This window comes from Marmota monax, unplaced genomic scaffold (genome assembly GCF_021218885.2).
Source record: "Marmota monax isolate L192 unplaced genomic scaffold, Marmota_monax_Labrador192_F-V1.1 WCK01_AAM20220418_F8-fsc00012, whole genome shotgun sequence".
Taxonomy (NCBI): Eukaryota; Metazoa; Chordata; class Mammalia; order Rodentia; family Sciuridae; genus Marmota; species Marmota monax.
The window spans coordinates 29,701,866-29,724,616 of NW_026695227.1; the positions used below are offsets into that span (position 1 = coordinate 29,701,866).

Consider the following 22,751-nt stretch of genomic DNA (forward strand, 5'->3'; position numbering starts at 1 on the left):
GGCCCAAAAAATTGTCTCAGTTAATTAGAGTAAAACTACCCCTCATCTGTCCTAGTTCAGGAATCCAAATTTATTTATTTTCTCTAATGGAGATATCACCCAGAGCACTAACAGACTTGCCTCCCACTTCAAATTGAGAAGCATAATATGGTACTAAAAGAGATAAAAGGTTACTCTCAAGTTCCCCAAGAGTCACCCTCTGAGGGAGTTCAGCTGACTCTTAACAATAAATAGGAACAAGGTTAAATTGACCAGCTTGGTCTTAAACATCTAGCAAAAACAGTTATAATCAAAGTACAGCCATATCTGGGCATTTAAAAGAAAAAACAATAGTTCTTTTAATAGAATTAAAGACATACACTTATGTCAGCCCCACAGCCCTGGTGCCCACCAAATTCTGAGACATCTTTTCCTTAGTGAGGCTCATATTTACCCCTGCCTACCAAAAATTGGACTGGTCTCTGCACCTTTGACTTCCCTACTTCTCAAATTGATGTTTTATCTAACAACCAAAGTTTGTCCTTTCTGATAATGATGCACACCAGACACTAGAGAGCCCTTCAGTTTATTCTCTTACTCATAAGTCTAGAGATATCTGGACTAGAGATATCAAGAGCTACAGGATTAAGAACCTCTCCTTATTCCTTATAAAAAAATCATCAGTACAAGTCATTGAAGATATCCAACAGGTCACCAATTCAATATTGACTTTACAAAATCAGTTGGAGTCCCTGGTATCTGTCATCCTGCAGAATCATCAGGGCCCATTTATCCTTACTGCCAAACAATATGGCCTGTGCCTCTCCCTCAGGGAAGAACGTTGCTTCCATATCAATCAATCAGGACTGGTAAGGGATATAAAGTTAAACAACTACAGGACCAATTGGAATAGCAGAGATGAGAACTATCTAATTCATAAAATGGCAGATTTTCTGGTTTCTCCCTCTTTTAACCCCTCCAATACTCAGTTTTCTTGTAATAACCTTTTCCCCTGCTTTGTTAACTTTATACAGAAGCAATTTCTTGACAAGGTGACCCGTCCAGCCCAGATCACCTCCCAATAACATGCAAAAGCCATTCTCATCCTAATGAATGACAGTAGAGGGGGTAGAGAGAGAAGAGGGGAGAGGAGGGGAGGGGAGGGGGGATAGTAGAGGATAGGAAAGGCAGCAGAATACAACAGACACTAGTATGGCAATATGTAAATCAATGGATGTGTAACTGATGTGATTCTGCAATCTGTATACAGGGTAAAAATGGGAGTTCATAACCCACTTGAATCAAAGTGTGAAATATGATATATCAAGAACTATGTAATGTTTTGAACAACCAACAATAAAAAATTTTAAAAAAGCCATTCTCATCCTTCACTCACAAAGTGACTCTCCTGAGACCCATAAGGAAAGAATCACCCATGACAACACTGAAGTTCCCCCTCCCTCTCCACCCCCGTCACGCCACAACCACTAGGACTGTAGAGGAGCCTAAAATACCTCCTACCTCCTTATTCTCTTCCAGATATCTGACAGGGGATCCCCTACTCTTTCCCTCTCCAGCAGGAAATAGCTAGAAGTGATATCACCCAACTCATTATACCCCTTTCAGAGTCTGAAATGAAAGATGTGGACAATAGGACCCAAGGCAGAAACTTCCCCTACTGTTCCCCTACCTGCCCTTCTGCCCCATCCTAAATTAATCCCACCACCCAAACTCCTTCCATGACCTGGCCCTGCCCACCAAAAGGCCTGCCAAGAGTAATTAACACCCACCATGACCTGGCTCTGCTAAGGCCCTATAAAACCCAGAGCCTCGTGGTGGCCCACCTCCATTTTCCCCCAAAGATGTGCCCCTTCAGTGCCAAATAAAGCATCACTGGTCCATGAGGTCTCCCTCCATTTCCTTTTTCTCTTTGTATTCTTTTTAATGTGCTTTCAATAAGTAATTTTGAGTATAATTTTTTTCAAATTTTAGGATAGGAATTCTATATGTAGAAATGTTCATGAGATCCTTTATCTCCTATGTATATGATATCCTTTTATTTGGTATGCACAAGTATTTAAGTTTGGGGTTTAAAATTTTTGAAATTTACCTTTTTTGTTTAAAAGTTATTCAACATTTCTAAAATATTATTGCTCATATTTGGCATATGCTTTGCAAAGTTTTATAGCAGAGCTTTGCTTGATATTCATCAGTAGTTAATTATTGAACATCTAAACTACCATAACTTCAGTTTTCCTTTCTTCACACAGCTTCGCTTTTTATCCAGGTCATCTTGTACATGTGAAGTAACAAATTCTGTGATGCCAATGAATATGTACAAGGTTCCACACAAGAAAAAAAAAAGCACTTCTATAACTAATTATGACTTCCTTTCTAAAGATGCAAATTTTACCTAGACATACAGTGGTATTAAAATCATATTCATCATGATAGATTCTTCTATTTGCATGTTCCAGGCTATGGGTTATACAAGCAAGGTTGGGGTAAAAGTCTAGGATCTTTTAAGCCATTGGTGGAAAACAAAAGAGAGTCTGGATGCAAAAGACACCTCATTCTGCAAAGGTTTCAAAAGGGGGCCTGATTTTGGATAAGGGTAACAGATGTGAAGGCACATACAAATTAAAATGTGTATTTTAATAAGAGGCTTAATTCTCCCAGTTGAAAAGAAAGGAAGAGAATTCTCCCCACTCCCTCTCCTTGAAGAATTTACTTTAGAAAATTTGTAAGTTTTTTTTTAACTCTGAGTCTTTGAACTGTTGTAACTCCCTTAAAACTCTAAATAATCCTCTTGCTAGCTTTAGGACCCAGACTTTGGGAGCCATCTCTTTGAAATGTAATCATCAAAAGAAGCAAGAGAATAAAATGTATGACATCCTCCAAAACTACCCCTGTCATAAAGATATGGGGTATTTGTTTTTCCTTTAGATATGAAATACTCTTCCTTGAGGTCAGTCACTATTTATTTTGAGAACATGTATTAATGAGTGCTTGACTATAAAAAGGGGTAAGATTTCCTTCTTCTTTGCCATCTCTCAGCAAACTGCCTGTGATACACATCACATTTGGGATAAATGATTATTCAACAATAAAATTGTTTTCTTTTGCTTCTACCCTTGTGGGGAAGTTCCAGTATGGAAGGAAATGATGAGTTGATCAACAAATTTAATTGAGTACTAGAAATGACTGTCACCGTGGCTACAGTTTTGTCCACAAAAATAAGTATTTTATAACAGCTTCAGCAGAAGGTAACATATGACCACTAAGAAACTTTAAGGGTTTATGACTATCTCTTGCCTTACTGTTGCAGTGCACAAAATCATAATGAGAGTCAACATATTACAGAATGTTGAAAAGAATACATATTTGGATGAAGTAGCTAACCTGAGCAGATGCATTCAACACAAAGGAGAATGTTGTTACCTTGTTTTGAAAACAGTCTATATACACAAAATCATTTTGTCAAAGGTATCACATCATGCTCCTCTAGGGTACCAAATTTGTTTTTATCCAGTATTTTTAATAAACTTTAATGTACTTTGTATTTTGATACACACCCCCATATTGGGGATTGAACCCAGGGCTTTGCAAATGATATGCAGGAAAGCTACCACTGAGCTACATCCCTAGCCCAGTACTTTGATACTTTGTAATATGCTTGTATGCTTATGTACACACACACACACACACACACACACACATATATATATATATATATATATATATATATATATGCCATTGTACCAAATAATACATTTAAATGATATTAAGTTGTAAACTCTAGACTTTAAAAGACCCTAATTGAAAATACTATATGATATTATTTAGAGGAAGAGGAAGGGGGAGGAGAGAAAAGGAAATACTGGGGACTGAAATGGAATAAATTACATTCCATGCATGTGTGATTATGTCACAATAAACCCATTAATATGTGTAGATACAATGCACCAATAAAGCAAGCCTCTCTTCCCTCAGTAACACCAACGTGGATCCCACAGGACCCAAACTTCTCTATGACTATTTCAGTCATATGAGCCAGGCACACTCTGGACCCCATGGCAGGCACTTGCTAGAACAGGCTGGCAATGCTTTTTATAAACTGTCAGGCTCCCAGTGCTCCAAGCTGCCATAGGTCCATTTATGAATGGCTCCCACCTCAATTCTCAGGTCAACAGCTAAGAGATTTGGACCACTTTTCAATCATCAGCTTGCAGAACTGTCTGGGTCTGTTAAAGTCAGCCTCCCTCTCTGTTCCACAGGTTCTCCCATGCCAAATCTATTCGTAGTGCTTTCTTCTCTGTGTTATCCTCTCTGCTATGAACTGGTTGATGACCCACGCCCATCGCCTCTGCCATCACCAGCAAAGTTGGCATGTCTCTAATGCATTATTTCTTATTCTATATTCAAAGCTCCTTAATTTCCATCTCTATGATTATTTTACTGTCCAACGTTGAATTTCAGTGAATTTCCTAAGTCATCTACCTCACTGAGAAGCAATACTCCCACTGCTTGAATCTCAAGCCTGATAACTGGAAAGTACACCTTTCTCTAATCCACTATCTTCCAATCTATTAAGTTCTGTTGTTTGCTTCTTCTTCAATCTTCTTTTGAAATTGACCTGACTTTATTCTTCTTTTTCTAATTCCTTGACATGTAACATTAGGTTGATTATTTGAGGTCTTTATTCTTGCTAAAAACTTTCCTCTCAAGGCTGTTTTTCTGCCTCACATCACTTTTGATATGTTGTGTTTTCATGTTAATTTATGTTGAGATATTTGTAATTTCCTTTTTAGTTTCTTCTTTGATCTATTTGTTGTTCAACAGCATGTTGTTTAATTTTCATGTTAGTGAATTTTCCAACATTCCTCTTATCATAGACCTCTTACCATACACAAGATTAACTCAAAGTGGATCAAAGACTTAAATATAAGATCCAAAACTATGAAACCATTAGGAGAAAATATAGGAAAAACACTTTAGTATATTGATCTTAGCAAAGACATTTTGAACATGATCCCAAAAACAAAAATTGAGAAATTGGATAACAACAAACAAACAAAAAAACTTCTGTACAGCAAAGGAAACTATCAACAAAGTGAAGAGACAATTTATAGAATTGGAGAAAATATTTGCAAAACTATTCACCTGACAAGGAATTAAGTTTTAGAATATGTAAGGACTCAAAAAACTCAACAAAAAATTTGATTGTTTAAATAGGCAAATGACCATAATAGAAATTTCTCAAAAGAAGATATACAAATGGCCAAAAATTCTATGAAAAAAATGCTCAACAGTACTGATTATTAGGGAAATGAAAATCAAAACCACAATGAGATATTATCTCATCCCAGTTAGAATAATAATTATCAAAAATACAATGGTGGAGAAGAGGAGCAGCGACCTGCTGAGAGGCAGAGCCGCCCCCTCCCCCTGCACCGGCAAGGTAGAGGGAACTGTGACCACGCACAGAGCAGGCCCAGCGGCCTGCTGAGGGGCAGAGCCACCTCCCACCGCCCGCGCCTGCCAGGTGACCACCGACAGAAAAGGCCCAGTAGCCCGCGGTGGGACAGAGCTTCCAATCACTCCTGCAAGGTAGGCGGGCCTGCGACCCACCGGCAGAAGAGGAGCAGCGGCCTGCTGAGAGGCTGAGCCGCCCCCTCCCCCTGTGCCGGCAAAGTAGAGGGAACTGTGACCACGCACAGAGCAGGCCCAGCGGCCTGCTGAGGGGTAGAGCCGCCCCCCACCCCCCGCGCCTGCCAGGTAGGGGAACTGTGACCACGGACAGAAAAGGCCCAGTGGCCCGCGGTGGGACAGAGCTTCCAATCACTCCTGCAAGGTAGGCGGGCCTGCGACCCACCGGCAGAAGAGGAGCAGCGACCTGCTGAGAGGCAGAGCCGCCCCCTCCCCCTGCACCGGCAAGGTAGAGGGAACTGTGACCACGCACAGAGCAGGCCCAGCGGCCTGCTGAGGGGCAGAGCCACCCCCCACCCCCCGCGCCTGCCAGGTAGGGGAACTGTGACCACGGACAGAAAAGGCCCAGTGGCCCGCGGCGGGAGAGAGCTTCCAATTACTCCTGCAAGGTAGGCGGGCCTGCGACCCACCGGCAGAAGAGGAGCAGCGGCCTGCTGAGAGGCTGAGCCGCCCCCTCCCCCTGTGCCGGCAAACTAGAGGGAACAGTGACCACGCACAGAGCAGGCCCAGCGGCCTGCTGAGGGGCAGAGCCGACCCTCACCACCCGCGCCTGCCAGGTAGGGGAACTGTGACCACGGACAGAAAAGGCCCAGTGGCCCGCGGCGGGACAGAGCTTCCAATCACTCCTGCAAGGTAGGCGGGCCTGCGACCCACCAGCAGAAGAGGTGCAGCGACCTGCTGAGAGGCAGAGCCGCCCCCTCCCCCTGCACCGGCAAGGTAGAGGGAACTCTGACCACGCACAGAGCAGGCCCAGCAGCCTGCTGAGGGGCAGAGCCACCCCCCACCCCCCGCGCCTGCCAGGTAGGGGAACTGTGACCACGGACAGAAAAGGCCCAGTGGCCCGTGGTGGGACAGAGCTTCCAATCACTCCTGCAAGGTAGGCGGGCCTGCGACCCACCGGCAGAAGAGGAGCAGCGGCCTGCTGAGAGGCAGAGCCCCCCCCTCCCCCTGCACCGGCAAGGTAGAGGGAACTGTGACCACTCACAGAGCAGGCCCAGCGGCCTGCTGAGGGGCAGAGCCGCCCCCAACCCCCCGCGCCTGCCAGGTAGGGGAACTGTGACCACGGACAGAAAAGGCCCAGTGGCCCGCGGCGGGACAGAGCTTCCAATCACTCCTGCAAGGTAGGCGGGCCTGCGACCCACCGGCAGAAGAGGAGCAGCGACCTGCTGAGAGGCAGAGCCGCCCCCTCCCCCTGCACCGGCAAGGTAGAGGGAACTGTGACCACGCACAGAGCAGGCCCAGCGGCCTGCTGAGGGGCAGAGCCACCCCCCACTCCCCACGCCTGCCAGGTGACCACCGACAGAAAAGGCCCAGTGGCCCGCGGTGGGACAGAGCTTCCAATCACTCCTGCAAGGTAGGCGGGCCTGCGACCCACCAGCAGAAGAGGTGCAGCGACCTGCTGAGAGGCAGAGCCGCCCCCTCCCCCTGCACCGGCAAGGTAGAGGGAACTGTGACCACGCACAGAGCAGGCCCAGCGGCCTGCTGAGGGGCAGAGCCACCCCCCAGCCCCCGCGCCTCCCAGGTGACCACCGACAGAAAAGGCCCAGTGGCCCGCGGCGGGACAGAGCTTCCAATCACTCCTGCAAGGTAGGCGGGCCTGCGACCCACCAGCAGAAGAGGTGCAGCGACCTGCTGAGAGGCAGAGCCGCCCCCTCCCCCCGCGCCTGCAAGGTAGACGGAACTGTGACCACCATCAGAACAGGCCAGACCTGCAACCGAGAGACAGAACAGGCCCAGTGGCCTGAGGAAGGGTAGAGCCGCCCCCCCCCGCGCCTGCAAGGTAGGCGGACCGGCGACCCACTGGCAGTACAGCCCCAGAGGCCTGCAGAGGGGCAGTGCCGCTGCCTGCGCCTGCAAAGTAGACAGAACTGTGACCACCGACAGAACAAGCCTAGCGGCCCGCAGAGGGACAGAGCCGCCGCCCGCGCCTGCGAGGGAGACTTTGCAACTATACAAGACCAATATAAATTTATAGGGGGAAAATTCAATAGCACAACAGTTTCACCAAGTAGAAAGGAACGCGAACAGTATGAAGAGACAAGGAAAGAAAGGACCACAAGCATTGCAGGTCAACTCAACATTAGAAGAGGTAATAGCTGCAGCAGATGGAATGTCAGATAAAGAATTCAGGATATACATGCTTCAGATGATCTGGAGTCTCAAGGAAGACATCAGACAGCAAAATCAGACAATGAAAGATCACTTCAACAATGAATTACATAAACAAATCCAAGAAGCAAAAGATCAACTATACAGGGAAATAGAGGTTATAAAAAACAAACAAACAGAAATCCTAGAAATGCAGGAAGCAATAAGCCAACTTAAAAACTCAATTGAGAATACTACCAGCAGAGTAGAACACTTACAAGACAGAACATCAGACAATGAAGATAAAGTATTTCAACTTGAAAAGAACATAGACAGCTCAGCAAGACTGTTAAGAAACCATGAGCAGAACATCCAAGAAATATGGGATAACATCAAGAGACCAAATTTAAGAGTCATTGGGACACAGGAAGGGACAGAGTTTCAAACCAAAGGAATGAGCAATCTATTCAATGAAATAATACGAGAAAACTTCACAGACTTGAAGAATGAGACAGAACCCCAAATCCTAGAAGCCTACAGGACGCCGAATGTGCAAAATCATAAGAGACCCACACCTAGACACATTATAATGAAGATGCCCAACATACAGAATAAGGAGAGAATTTTAAAAGCTACAAGAGAAAGGAAGCAGATTACATTTAGGGGTAAGCCAATCAGGATAACAGCTGATCTTTCAACACAGACTCTGAAAGCTAGAAGATCCTGGAATAACATATTTCAAACACTGAAAGAAAATTGGTTCCAACCAAGAATTGTGTTTCCAGCGAAATTAAGCTTCAGGATGGAAGATGAAATTAAAACCTTCCACGATAAACAAAAGTTAAAAGAATTTGCAGCTAGAAAACCATCTCTTCAAAACATCCTTGGCAAAACATTACAGGAAGAGGAAATGGAAAATAACAATGAAAACCAACAGTGGGAGGTAGGACACTAAAGGGGGGAAAATAATCAAAGAGGAAAACAAACCATGTTTAGTAACATAAATAAACAAATATGGCTGGAAGAACAACCCATATCTCAATAATAACCCTAAATGTTAATGGCTTAAACTCACCAATCAAGAGACACAGGCTAGTAGAATGGATCACAAAACAAGACCCAACAATATGCTGCCTACAGGAGACGCATTTGATAGGAAAAGACATACATAGGCTGAAGGTGAAAGGTTGGGAAAAATCATATCACTCATATGGACTTCAGAAACAAGCAGGAGTATCCATACTCATATCAAATAAAATAGATTTCAAGCCAAAGTTAATCAAAAGGGATAAAGAGGGACACTACATACTGCTCAAGGGAAGCATACACCAACAAGACATAACAATCATAAATATATATGCCCCAAACAATGGTGCAGCTATGTTCATCAAACTAACTCTTCTCAAGTTCAAGAGTCTAATAGACCACCATACAATAATCATGGGAGACTTCAACACACCTCTATCACCACTGGACAGATCTTCCAAACAAAAGTTGAATAAGGAAACTATAGAACTCAATAACACAATTAATAACCTAGACTTAATTGACATATATAGAATATACCACCCAACGTCAAGCAGTTACACTTTTTTCTCAGCAGCACATGGATCCTTCTCAAAAATAGATCATATATTATGTCACAGGGAAACTCTTAGACAATATAAAGGAGTAGAGATAATACCATGCATCCTATCTGATCATAATGGAATGGAACTGAAAATCAACGATAAAAGAAGGAAGGGAAAAGAATACATCACTTGGAGAATGAACAATAGGTTACTGAATGATCAATGGGTTATAGAAGACATCAAGGAAGAAATTAAAAAATTCTTAGAGATGAATGAAAACACAGACACAACATATCGGAATCTATGGGACACATTGAAAGCAGTTCTAAGAGGAAAATTCATTGCTTGGAGTTCATTCCTTAAAAGAAGAAAAAACCAACAAATAAATGATCTCATACTTCATCTCAAAATCCTAGAAAAAGAAGAGCAAAACAACAGCAAAAGAAGTAGAACGCAAGAAATAATTAAAATCAGAGCTGAAATTAATGAAATCGAAACAAAAGAAACAATTGAAAAAATTGACAAAACTAAAAGTTGGTTCTTTGAAAAGATAAACAAAATCGACAGACCCTTAGCCATGCTAGCGAAGAGAAGAAGAGAGAGAACTCAAATTACTAACATACGGGATGAAAGAGGCAATATCACAACAGACACTTCAGAAATACAGAAGATAATCAAAAATTATTTTGAATCCTTATACTCCAATAAATTAGAAGATAGTGAAGGCATAGATAAATTTCTTAAGTCATATGATCTGCCCAGATTGAGTCAGGAGGATATAGACAACCTAAACCGACCAATATCAATTGAGGAAATAGAAGAAACCATCAAAAGACTACCAACTAAGAAAAGCCCAGGACCGGATGGGTATACAGCAGAGTTTTACAAAACCTTTAAAGAGGAACTAATACCAATACTTTTCAAGCTACTTCGGGAAATAGAAAAAGAGGGAGAACTTCCAAATTCATTCTACGAGGCCAACATCACCCTGATACCTAAACCAGACAAAGACACTTCAAAGAAAGAAAACTACAGACCAATATCTCTAATGAACCTAGATGCAAAAATCCTCAATAAAATTCTGGCCACTCGGATACAAAAACTTATCAAAAAAATTGTGCACCATGATCAAGTAGGATTCATCCCTGGGATGCAAGGCTGGTTCAATATACGGAAATCAATAAATGTTATTCACCACATCAATAGACTTAAAAATAAGAACCATATGATCATCTCGATAGATGCGGAAAAAGCATTCGACAAAGTACAGCATCCCTTTATGTTCAAAACTCTAGAAAAACTAGGGATAACAGGAACATACCTCAATATTGTAAAAGCAATCTATGCTAAGCCTCAGGCTAGCATCATTCTGAATGGAGAAAAACTGAAGGCATTCCCTCTAAAATCTGGAACAAGACAGGGATGCCCTCTCTCTCCACTTCTGTTCAACATAGTTCTCGAAACACTGGCCAGAGCAATTAGACAGACGAAAGAAATTAAAGGCATCAAAATAGGAAAAGAAGAACTTAAATTATCACTATTTGCAGATGACATGATTCTATACCTAGCAGACCCAAAAGGGTCTACAAAGAAACTATTAGAGCTAATAAATGAATTCAGCAAAGTGGCAGGATATAAAATCAACACGCATAAATCAAAGGCATTCCTGTATATCAGCGACAAATCCTCTGAAATGGAAATGAGGACAACCACTCCATTCAAAATATCTTCAAAAAAAATAAAATACTTGGGAATCTACCTAACAAAAGAGGTGAAAGACTTATACAATGAAAACTACAGAACCCTAAAGAGAGAAATAGAAGAAGATCTTAGAAGATGGAAAAATATACCCTGTTCATGGATAGGCAGAACTAACATCATCAAAATGGCGATATTACCAAAAGTTCTCTATAGGTTTAATGCAATGCCAATCAAAATCCCAACGGCATTTCTTGTAGAAATAGAGAAAGCAATCATGAAATTCATATGGAAAAACAAAAGACCCAGAATAGCCAAAACAATGCTAAGCAGGAAGTGTGAATCAGGCGGTATAGCGATACCAGACTTCAAACTATACTACAGAGCAACAGTAACAAAAACAGCATGGTACTGGTACCAAAACAGGCGGGTGGACCAATGGTACAGAATAGAGGACACAGAAACCAATCCACAAAACTACAACTACCTTATATTTGATAAAGGGGCTAAAAGCATGCAATGGAAGAAGGATAGCATCTTCAACAAATGGTGCTGGGAAAACTGGAAATCCATATGCAACAAAATGAAACTGAATCCCTTTCTCTCGCCATGCACAAAAGTGAATTCAAAATGGATCAAGGAGCTTGATATCAAATCAGAGACACGCCGTCTGATAGAAGAAAAAGTTGGCTACGATCTACATACTGTGGGGTCGGGCTCCAAATTCCTCAATAGGACACCCATAGCACAAAAGTTAATAACTAGAATCAACAAATGGGACTTACTCAAACTAAAAAGTTTTTTCTCAGCAAAAGATACAATAAGAGAGGTAAATAGAGAGCCTACATCCTGGGAACAAATCTTTACTCCTCACACTTCAGATAGAGCCCTAATATCCAGAGTACACAAAGAACTCAAAAAATTAGACAATAAGAGAACAAAAAACCCAATCAACAAATGGGCCAAGGACCTGAACAGACACTTCTCAGAGGAGGACATACAATCAATCAACAAGTACATGAAAAAATGCTCACCATCTCTAGCAGTCACAGAAATGCAAATCAAAACCACCCTAAGATACCATCTCACTCCAGTTAGATTGGCAGCTATTATGAAGTCAAACAACAACAAGTGCTGGCGAGGATGTGGGGAAAAGGGTACACTTGTACATTGCTGGTGGGACTGACTGCAAATTGGTGCAGCCAATTTGGAAAGCAGTATGGAGATTTCTTGGAAAGCTGGGAATGGAACCACCATTTGACCCAGCTATTCCCCTTCTCGGTCTATTCCCTAAAGACCTAAAAAGAGCATGCTACAGGGACACTGCTACATCGATGTACATAGCAGCACAATTCACAATAGCTAGACTGTGGAACCAACCTAGATGCCCTTCAATGGATGAATGGATAAAAAAAATGTGGCATTTATACACAATGGAGTATTACTCTGCATTAAAAAATGACAAAATCATAGAATTTACAGGGAAATGGATGGCATTAGAGCAGATTATGCTAAGTGAAGCTAGCCAATCCCTAAAAAACAAATGCCAAATGTCATCCTTGATACAAGGAGAGTAACTAAGAACAGAGTAGGGTCGAAGAGCGTGAGAAGAAGATTAACATTAAACAGGGATGAGAGGTGGGAGGGAAAGGGAGAGAGAAGGGAAAATGCATGGAAATGGAAGGAGACCCTCAGAGTTATACAAAAGTACATACAAGAGGAAGTGAGGGTAAGGGGAAAAATAATATAAGGGGGACAAACGAATGTCAGTAGAGGGAGCAGAGAGAGAAGAGGGGAGGGGAGGGCAGGGGAGGGGAGGGGAGGGGGGATAGTAGAGGATAGGAAAGGCAGCAGAATACAACAGACACTAGTATGGCAATATGTAAATCAATGGATGTGTAACTGATGTGATTCTGCAATCTGTATATGGGGTAAAAATGGGAGCTCATAACCCACTTGAATCAAATTGTGAAATATGATATATCAAGAACTATGTAATGTTTTGAACAGCCAACAATAAAAAATTTTAAAAAAAAATACAATGGTGGAAATGTAAATTAGTTTGACAATTACAGAAAGCAATATGGAAACTCCCCCACACACCACCATCCCCCTCAAAAAACACCATGTGATCCTGCGTTACCCTTATTGGAATTCCAAAGGAAGTAAAATGGTATGTTGAAGACATCTGCACTCACATGTTTATTGCAGCACTATTCACAAAGGCCAAGATACAAAAACCAACCTAGGTATCTATCAACAGGTGAATGTAAAAATAAAGTGTGGTATATATACACAATGGAATATCATTCAATCATAAAAAAGAATGAAATGTTTTCATTAGCCGCAAAATGGATAGAACTGGAGATTATTATGTTAAGTGAAATAAGTCAGACAATGAAGGAGAAATACTGCATGTTCTCTTTCTTATGTGGAAACTAAATATAGTCCACCTGGGCTGGGAGTGTAGCTCAGTGGTAGCCTAGCATGCATGAGTCCTGAGCCCCATTCCCAGTACAGAAAAAAAAAAAAAGTCAACCTGAATAGTGATTACTAAAAATTGGAAAGGGTGTGGGGAAAGGGTGCAAAATGGTTGGTTGATCGATGAATTCTATATGCATGTATTTAAATATCACTCTACTAATATGTATAATTATACATGACAAAAATTTTTTTTTAATTTTTTTATTAGTTGTTCAAAACATTACAAAGTTCTTGACATATCATATTTCATACACTTGATTCAAGTGGATTATGAACTCCCATTTTTACCCTATATACATAATGCAGATTCACATTGGTTACACATCCACTTTTTTACCTACTGCCATACTAGTGTATGTTTTTTTTTAATTTTTATTGTTGGTTGTTCAAAACATTACATAGTTCTTGATATATCATATTTCACAATTTGATTCAAGTGGGTTATGAACTCCCATTTTTACCCCATATACAGATTGCAGAATCACATCAGTTACACATCCATTGATTTACATATTGCCATACTAGTGTCTGTTGTATTCTGCTGCCTTTCCTATCCTCTACTATCCCCCCTCCCCTCCCCTCCCCTGCCCTCCCCTCCCCTCTTCTCTCTCTGCTCCCTCTACTGACATTCGTTTGTCCCCCTTATATTATTTTTCCCCTTCCCCTCACTTCCTCTTGTATGTACTTTTGTATAACCCTGAGGATCTCCTTCCATTTCCATGCAATTTCCCTTCTCTCTCCCTTTCCCTCCCACCTCTCATCCCTGTTTAATGTTAATCTTCTTCTCATGCTCTTCATCCCTACTCTGTTCTTAGTTACTCTCCTTATATCAAAGAAGACATTTGGCATTTGTTTTTTAGGGATTGGCTAGCTTCACTTAGCATAATCTGCTCTAATGCCATCCATTTCCCTGTAAATTCTATGATTTTGTCATTTTTAATGCAGAGTAATACTCCATTGTGTATAAATGCCACATTTTTTTATCCATTCGTCTATTGAAGGGCATCTAGGTTGGTTCCACAGTCTTGCTATTGTGAATTGTGCTGCTATGAACATCGATGTAGCAGTGTCCCTGTAGCATGCTCTTTTTAGGTCTTTAGGGAATAGACCGAGAAGGCGAATAGCTGGGTCAAATGGTGGTTCCATTCCCAGCTTTCCAAGAAATCTCCATACTGCTTTCCAAATTGGCTGCACCAATTTGCAGTCAGTCCCACCAGCAATGTACAAGTGTACCCTTTTCCCCACATCCTTGCCAGCACTTGTTGTTGTTTGACTTCATAATGGCTGCCAATCTTACTGGAGTGAGATGGTATCTTAGGGTGGTTTTGATTTGCATTTCTGTGACTGCTAGAGATGGTGAGCATTTTTTCATGTACTTGTTGATTGATTGTATGCATGACAAAATTTTTAAAAAATTATATTTAGAATTTTTAAAAAGAAGAAATCTCAGACCGTTCCACTAAGGGCATGAAATCATCCCTTTGTCCCATGTATCCACACTGTATACACTACCCATACATTAGTTATTTACTAGCTTACTTGCTTATCAAATCAGGTGTTTGTTATAGTATCACAGTGCTTATATTTAAATAATCCTTGTTTTACTAAATAAGTGCCCCAAAGCACAAGACTAGTGATTCATATATGACAAAGACTAGATATAAATTACTTCTTTTAAGTTGAAAAGGTGAAAGTCCTAGATTTAATAAGTAAAAAAAAGAATTATATGCTAAGATTGCTAAGCTCAATGATAGGAATAAATCTTATATTCATGAAATTGAAAATTCTATTCATGAAAAATGAAAAACCTTACTCTAGTTTTTCTGTCACTCTTAACCTGCAAAATTTATAGCCACGGAATATGATACGTACTTAATCATTTACTTCACTCCATCTCCTCACATAGACATGGTATCATCTCATCTTTTCACAAGAAGGGTGAACATAGTACAGTAAGATACTTTGAGAGACCATTTTCACATAACTTTTACTATAGTATATTATTGCAATTGTCCTATTTTATTAATGAGTATTATTTCTATCTTTTATCAAGCCTAAATTATAAGTTTAACTTTATCATAGGTATCATAGGGAAAAAATAGTATATACACAGTTCAGCACTATGAGTAGTTTCAGACATCCACTAGGAGACTTAGAATACATCCCCTACAGACAAGTAGAGACTATTATACTTCCCCAGACCAACTATGCTGAAATTGACCCCAGCTTTTATTCTAGAAGCTATTGGGGAGATGAGAAAGAACTCATCACATGGCATTTTCCTAGGGGAAAGCTTCTGCATGATCTCTCTATTAGTCATGAATCGGGTTATGCTATTGGATCTGCAAGTCTAAATTTTACAAAGCAAGCTGGCAGATTGAAAACCCTGGAAGGTTTCTACACTGCAGTCTTGGGGGAAACTCATTCTTCTTTGGTAAACCTCAATCTTTTCTCAAAGGACTTTTAACTGATTATATGAGTCCCACTCACATGTAAAGAGTAATCTACATTACTCATTGTTTATTGGTTTAAAGGTTAACCAAAGCTATAAAATAGCTGCATAGAAACAGGTGGACTGGTATTTGACCAAAAACAATACTTTATTCTTGCCAAATTAACAAATAAAATAAATCAGCGTCATCAGCAAAGATGAGTTGATATTATCCACCGAGGGCTAGTGGGCCCAATTCTGTGGACTGTTGATGGTTTAAGAGATTCAAGGCTTTCACATACTTCTGTCAAGATATCCCCAACCCAAATCTCAAAGTCCACCAGTTTTCCTATTAGGACCCTGAATTTTGCATAAGAGATTGGCTGAGTATGAGTTCAGCCTTGGTAATTCAGCCACTCATATATGATTCAGCAATCATATACTGGGCTTGATTTTAAGCAGTCTACCTATGGACCCAAGTAGGGAAGACCACCAATAATGCCCTAAAGTCTCCTGGTTCTCACATCATGCCCAAGGTTGCCAGTGAGTTAGCCCGAATTTGTCATCTCATTTCCCTAATTACCAGTTATATTTCAAAACAATAGACCAATTGCACACTTCCTATACTTGTCATGCCCTTATCTACCACTTGCTAAAGAGATTGCATATGCCCACATATTCCCTTCTACCTATTTTCATTCCAAATTCAGAACACACAAGGGTTATATAGTTATGATGCTGATGACCATGAAGGTTATAATAGCAACAGAAAGACCTCAGAAAAAGAAGTTCAAGATAGTATCTGGAATTGGGCCAGTGTGCATTGGATGCATTGTGATAAGGATGAGAACATATTGAAAGGTGCCAATAGCATCAGTTATGCTAAAAGAATACATGTGAGAACAATTAGTGTATAAGAATTCCAGAGATGATCAAGTTCAAAATTAGAAGTTAACAAATTATATGACAAAGAAGGTAGATAAATGTAGTGATATGGTAAAGAAAGTATAAGTTCCCTCTATCAACAATCAAAATAAAGATAATTTGAATATGTAGGAAAGAATAACTAAATCTATACAAGAAAGCAATGGCCAAACATAAATCATGTTAAATATAGCATGGCTTTTAGAAGTTGGTGGGATTAAAGAAAATAGTAATTTAAACTTAATTCTTAGAATATTTTCCTACAAGCAACACAAATGTAATGCTATTAACAGATCAAACCATACTACCACTCCTCAGTGTATTCCATTGCTCTCGATTTTCAATTTTTAAATTAATCCATAAACACAAAACGTATCATTGAAGTTACAAAACTGAGGGTAAATATTAAAATCCTGAATGATATAAAATAATGAGAAAGCAGAAAAGAAATGATGTAGGAAGGAAAAGAAGAAAAAAAGAGAATACAGGAAATGATTTAATCATAGTTCACAGTAGGGATGGAAGGTAGCCTATCTAAAAGTAAGAAATAGAGATGCACCACATATTATCTCATGATTACTAGCACCATGTCTTCTCTTCTAAAAATTTCCTCAAATATGAGGGCTGGGAGCCTGAACACTCCGTCTCCCAGGTCTTTTCTAAGTGTCTCTCAGTTCAGATTCTGCAATTAGAAGCATCCACATACAGCCAGTAGAAACTGATATCATCATTTCCCTCAGATATTGGCGGGTAGATGTCTGGTGTTTTTGAAGAAAGTAAAGGTTAGTTCTTAAAGTTTCTGGACAAGATTAATAGAATATTAATTTAATTATTAAATAACTTAATTTAGCCTGGCAGATCATAGCAAGATTCCTATCTGGACTGTGTTTTTTGGGAACAGGCCCTGTCATGTGAACTCTCTGCTCCCTCCTTCCTGATGGTGATCTTCCTGCTTGTGAAGTCTGCCTTCACATTTTGCAGAGAGCAAGAACTGTGCCTGTGCCTCAACCCTCAATTCAGAGACCCAGGGGGAGCTTCTTAGAAAAGGTATTTTACAGGATACTAAACATTATTCTTTTCTTCCCTGAGATTTGAAGAGAACCCAAATTGGCTAAGTAAATTAAATGAATATGTAAATATGGGGTCAACAAGAAAGTACTCTTTTTTCAAAAACAAGTTCAGGTGCTAGAAAACAAATAGGCTTATAATAATGTTGACATCTCTTCCAATAACCCTTAGTAAACAAACTCTTAAATTTTGGTCAGAATAGAGTCCTCTAACTCAATAATCACCTTCAGTTACACTTTAGAATATGCTGGAAGATCCTTAAAACAAGTCAATCCTTTATTCCAGGATGCATTAATGCAAAACTAAAAGGCCAACCGAAGCCCCAGCCTCTAGCATGGGCGCAAGACCTCAAGCTCTTAGAATTCTTGCCCTTGTGGCCTTCAAAAAGTCTTCCCGACAGCGTAGCATCTGAAAGTCCAAGTAAAGACGGTTGGGTTGGCACACTAGTCAGTAAGTCGTGCAGTACTTCATGATAGATTTTGAAAACAAATCCAAAAAAAATTCATCAGAGAATTAATTTGCTAAAAGGATGATCTAAAGGATTCCTAGCCTTTCTGTGTAACCCTAACTACTCCTGATATCTTCACAAACCTCAGATCCACAGAGGCAAACAAACAAAACCCAAGTCCCCCTTTAAGAATTCTCCTGTTTGGGGTAAGGACAAACTCAAGAATGAAAAGGAAATAAGCCAGGGAATTGCTGTCTCATTCCCAGTTCAGCCATATCATTCGAACTGTGATACCAGTGGTCTAGGGACAAAATTCAGGGACCTTTCAGAAGACTCTGATTTTTTTCCACCTTAATTTTGATTATTAGATTAGACCTTGACATTGAGTGGTTGGAATAAACAATATTTGAAATTATTTAATTTTGGTATGTTTTCCTTCTGCCCAGAAAGTATCCTCGATGGGCTGGGGTTGTGGCTCAGTGGTAGAGCGCTTGCCTAGTATGCATGAGGCTCTGGGTTCGATCCTCAGCACCACATAAACACAAAATAATGTGTCCACGTAAAACTAAAGATACATAAATAAATAAATAAATATTTAAAAAGAAAGTATCCGCAAACCCCCAAAGAGGAAAAGGTTGAATAGCTGAGATAACATGGCTAGCTATGATATGGTTTCTGTCTCTCCAACCCTTCTCAGTCTTTGGCCAAACCACCAGTCTCTCTCACATGCCCCACTAGAGGGCATGAACAGAAAAAGAAGTGGACTTGGACAAAAAAATATGAATAGAGGAGCTGGCATGTCCAAAGCTTGCCCATTCTCCCACCATTCTAAAACTGGCTGTCCTCAATTGCATTTTGTTTGATTTGTGAGTTTTTTTTATTTAGTTTGATTTATATCACAAAATTATCAACCAAAATCAACACCACTTTCAGCCTTCCCAGCATTGTGAATTTATCTCTTCAGACCATTTTGGAACTTGGTCTGGGAATGTGGCTCAGTGGTAGAGCACTTACCTAACATGTAAGTGCATTGGTTTGATACCCAATACCCCAAAAAGAGAGAGAGAGAGAGAGAGAGAGAGGAGAGAGAGAGAGAGACTGAAAACCAGTCTGAAGAGATAAATATTTCCAAAAGAACACTAGAATTTCTTATCTATAAGAAAGGACAAGCTGGGTGCAACGGTGCATGCCTGTAATTTCAGTGACTCAGGAGGTTGAGGAAGGAGGACCACAAATTCAAGCCCAGCCTCAGCAACTTAGTGAGAACCTGTCTCAAAATTAAAAAATAAAAAAGGCTGAGGATGTAGCTCAGAGGTAAAGCACCTCTGGGTCTAATCCGCAGTACAAAAAAAAAAAAAAAAGATTTTACAAAAAAGGCAGTAACAAATAAAACAGAAGGGGCATAAGATTGGCTCACAAAATTTTATGAAGAGTAGGAAAATAAAATGGTATTTACATAATTTTAAATAAATGATAGTTGGAGAAATAGAAATGAGCTTCTAGGTGAGTGGCCTGCATATGCATATAACACCTGCATATAACACCTGATATCACCATCTCAGAGCTCTGAGAGGGCCAGGTAACAAAGGACAAATGGATAACAGCCATGAGAGGATGTTATGGAAAGTACTAGTGGAATTGTGATATTTCTTCCCACTCTATGTTTTAGTCACTTATTCCCCAAATCTATTCCCATCTTCCAGCTACTGTGGAATCAGAGAACAAAGACACAAATATTCTTGGTTTCTAAGTTGAAAGACACAAAAATATGTTAGATAAAATATCAACCAACCATTCCCTTGCTAAACTGGGAAGGATAGATGGGAGAAAATTCAGGAGCTTTGGTTGTGAGCATATGGGACTCTGCCATTCTGCCTTTCAACCCATGATCCATATTTTTTGTATTTTTATTGATGCTAAAACTTCCTCCTCTCATTAAGTTTAGAGATGTGGCAGTAATGAAGAGTTGCTTCTTGCTTCCAGGTGTGGCTCATAATAAGAAACATAATAAGAAGATAATTACCCACCCCTAAAAAAATTATCTAACTACCAAAGACCAGGAAAGGTAATATATGGAAGTAGTAGACATTTCTCTTCAATTTCTTTGGCCTTAGAATGGCACAGGAGGACATCTGATCAATTCTGCATCTCTATTTAGAAATGAAAGAATATTAATTTACAGTGATAGAGCAAGTGACCTGCTAAGGGTTCTATGAGTAGAAGACGACACAGTTGAATGAGAAGATTCAGCAAGGCCAGTCTTGCCAGAAAGTGGATAAGAATGAGCCACATCATAATAGAACACTGAGTGCAGGAGAGGGGACAGGGAAAGAGGGAGAAAGAGAGAACTGAGGTCAAGAAGGGATGATTTAACTATTGGGCAGGAGGTAAGGCAAGATACTATTGAGAAATAAATGCCTCTCCTTACCAATGCCTCAATTGGTGCCAACCCCAACCACAATGAAAGACAAGACAGTGGGGATTGTGATTGGAATAAGATTTACACCTTAAGTGACAGAAATTACTGAATATCACTTCATTTACTGTTTAGTGAGTGAGGTTTCCACATCAAACTTAAATGGTAGCTTGAAAGAAAGAAAGAATTGTCAGCTATAAAAATATATAAATAGGAAAAAAGGTTATTTTTTAATACTTCTGAGACTACAGATTAAAAAATCAATACATACAACCCACTAAGTAAAGATAAGATAGCAATGACATTATGATGAGTGTTATTGTTTGGATATGAAGTGTCTCCCAAAATCTCCTGTGTTAATGCAGAAATATTCAGAGGTGAAATGATAAGATCATGAGAGCTATAACCTAATCCATCCAAACTAGTTTGAATGGACTGACTGGGTGGTAATTGTTGGCAGATGGGGCATGGCTAGTGGAGGTGGGTTCCTGGGTGTGCTCCCTGGAAGCATGCATCTTCCCTGTGGCCCCTTTCTCCCCCCACTCCTCTCCCTCCTTCCTTGCTACTATGAGAGGAGCACTTCCCTCTGCAATGCCCTCCCCCATGATGTTCTGCCTCATCTTGTGCCCAGAGAAATGTAATTGGCCATCTATGGACTGAGAACTCTGAATCTGTGCCAAATAAATCTTTCCTCCACTAAGTTGTTCTTGTTAGGTATTTTGGTCACAACAATGCAAAAACTGACTAAAACACTGTGTCATACTGTATTTATGGCCAAGAGGAAAGACAGTGAACTCCATGCTGTGCCTACAACATATCCAAAGAAAATCTAGGCTAAAACTTACTCACTGATGCACCTCAGGAAATACCTGAAGACCACATGACTCTGAGTTACAGGAGGGACAAGTAGAGTGCATGTCTTTATGGATTAGACAAGTTTTATATTTTAACCAAAACCCATGGACCTTCATGTTCTTTGTTCTGCTATTTTTTTCTGTTTTGTTTTTAATTTATTTACTTGTTCATTTTGTGGTTCTAGGTATTGAACCCACGGGCTCTTTAGCACTAAACTATACCCCAGTTATTTTTATTTTATTTTATTTTTACTTTGAGATAGGCTCTCACTAAATTACTGAGACTGGCTTTGAACTTGTAATAACCCTTCCTCAGCCTCCAGAATCACTGAGATTACGAGTGTGTGCCACTGTGTCCAGCTGCTCTGTTTTTACTTGAATGACTGGCCAAGTTGCTATGCTTTTCTATGCCTTGGTTTCCTAATCTAGAAAACAGGGCTAATAGCTGAGTACAGTGGCACATGCATATAATCAAGCAGGAAAGCTGAAGCAGGAGGATCACAGGTTTGAGGCCATCCTAGGCAATTTAGCAAGACCCTGTTTCAAAATAAATAAATAAATAAAAATTACTGGGGGTGGTAAAGTGCTTGCCTAACATGCACAAGGCTCTGGGTTAAATCTATAGTACAAAAAATAGGGGTTAATAATACTAACTACATTGTAGGGTCACTGGTGGGTTAAATCATATCCCCACATTTTATAAACAAAACAGTGTTTGACCCATATTAATACCTAATAATTATTGGATTATTTTTCAAACTTCTTAAAAGAGTATTTGACATTCTTCTTTTCTCATTTTTTACTAATTGTATCTTAGATTTTTTTTCATCAAATATTGACTGTTCCTTCCCTCTCTCTTTAGTAAAAGGCGAAAGATTTATACTATCTGAAGAGAAACCAGAGTATTTTGCTTCCCCAGTCCTGAACTGGGCCTGACCATATGAATTGCTTTGATCAATGAAATGTGGATGCAAGTGGCAGTGTTCCTGTTTTAGTAGAAATTTTAAGGTGTTGTGCCTTTCTGTCACTTCCCAAATGCTTATCCTTTGCCATAAAAAAAAAGAAAAGAAAAAGAAAATGC

The 22,751-nt window shown here is 40.1% G+C and overlaps 1 non-coding gene across 1 annotated transcript; it reads left to right on the forward strand.

The window, feature by feature from the left end:
• Positions 1-18,864: 18,864 nt before the first annotated feature.
• Positions 18,865-18,937, forward strand: Trnat-agu (transfer RNA threonine (anticodon AGU)). Its single transcript has one exon. It is a non-coding gene; the product is annotated as a tRNA-Thr (tRNA).
• The last annotated feature ends 3,814 nt before the right edge of the window (positions 18,938-22,751 follow it).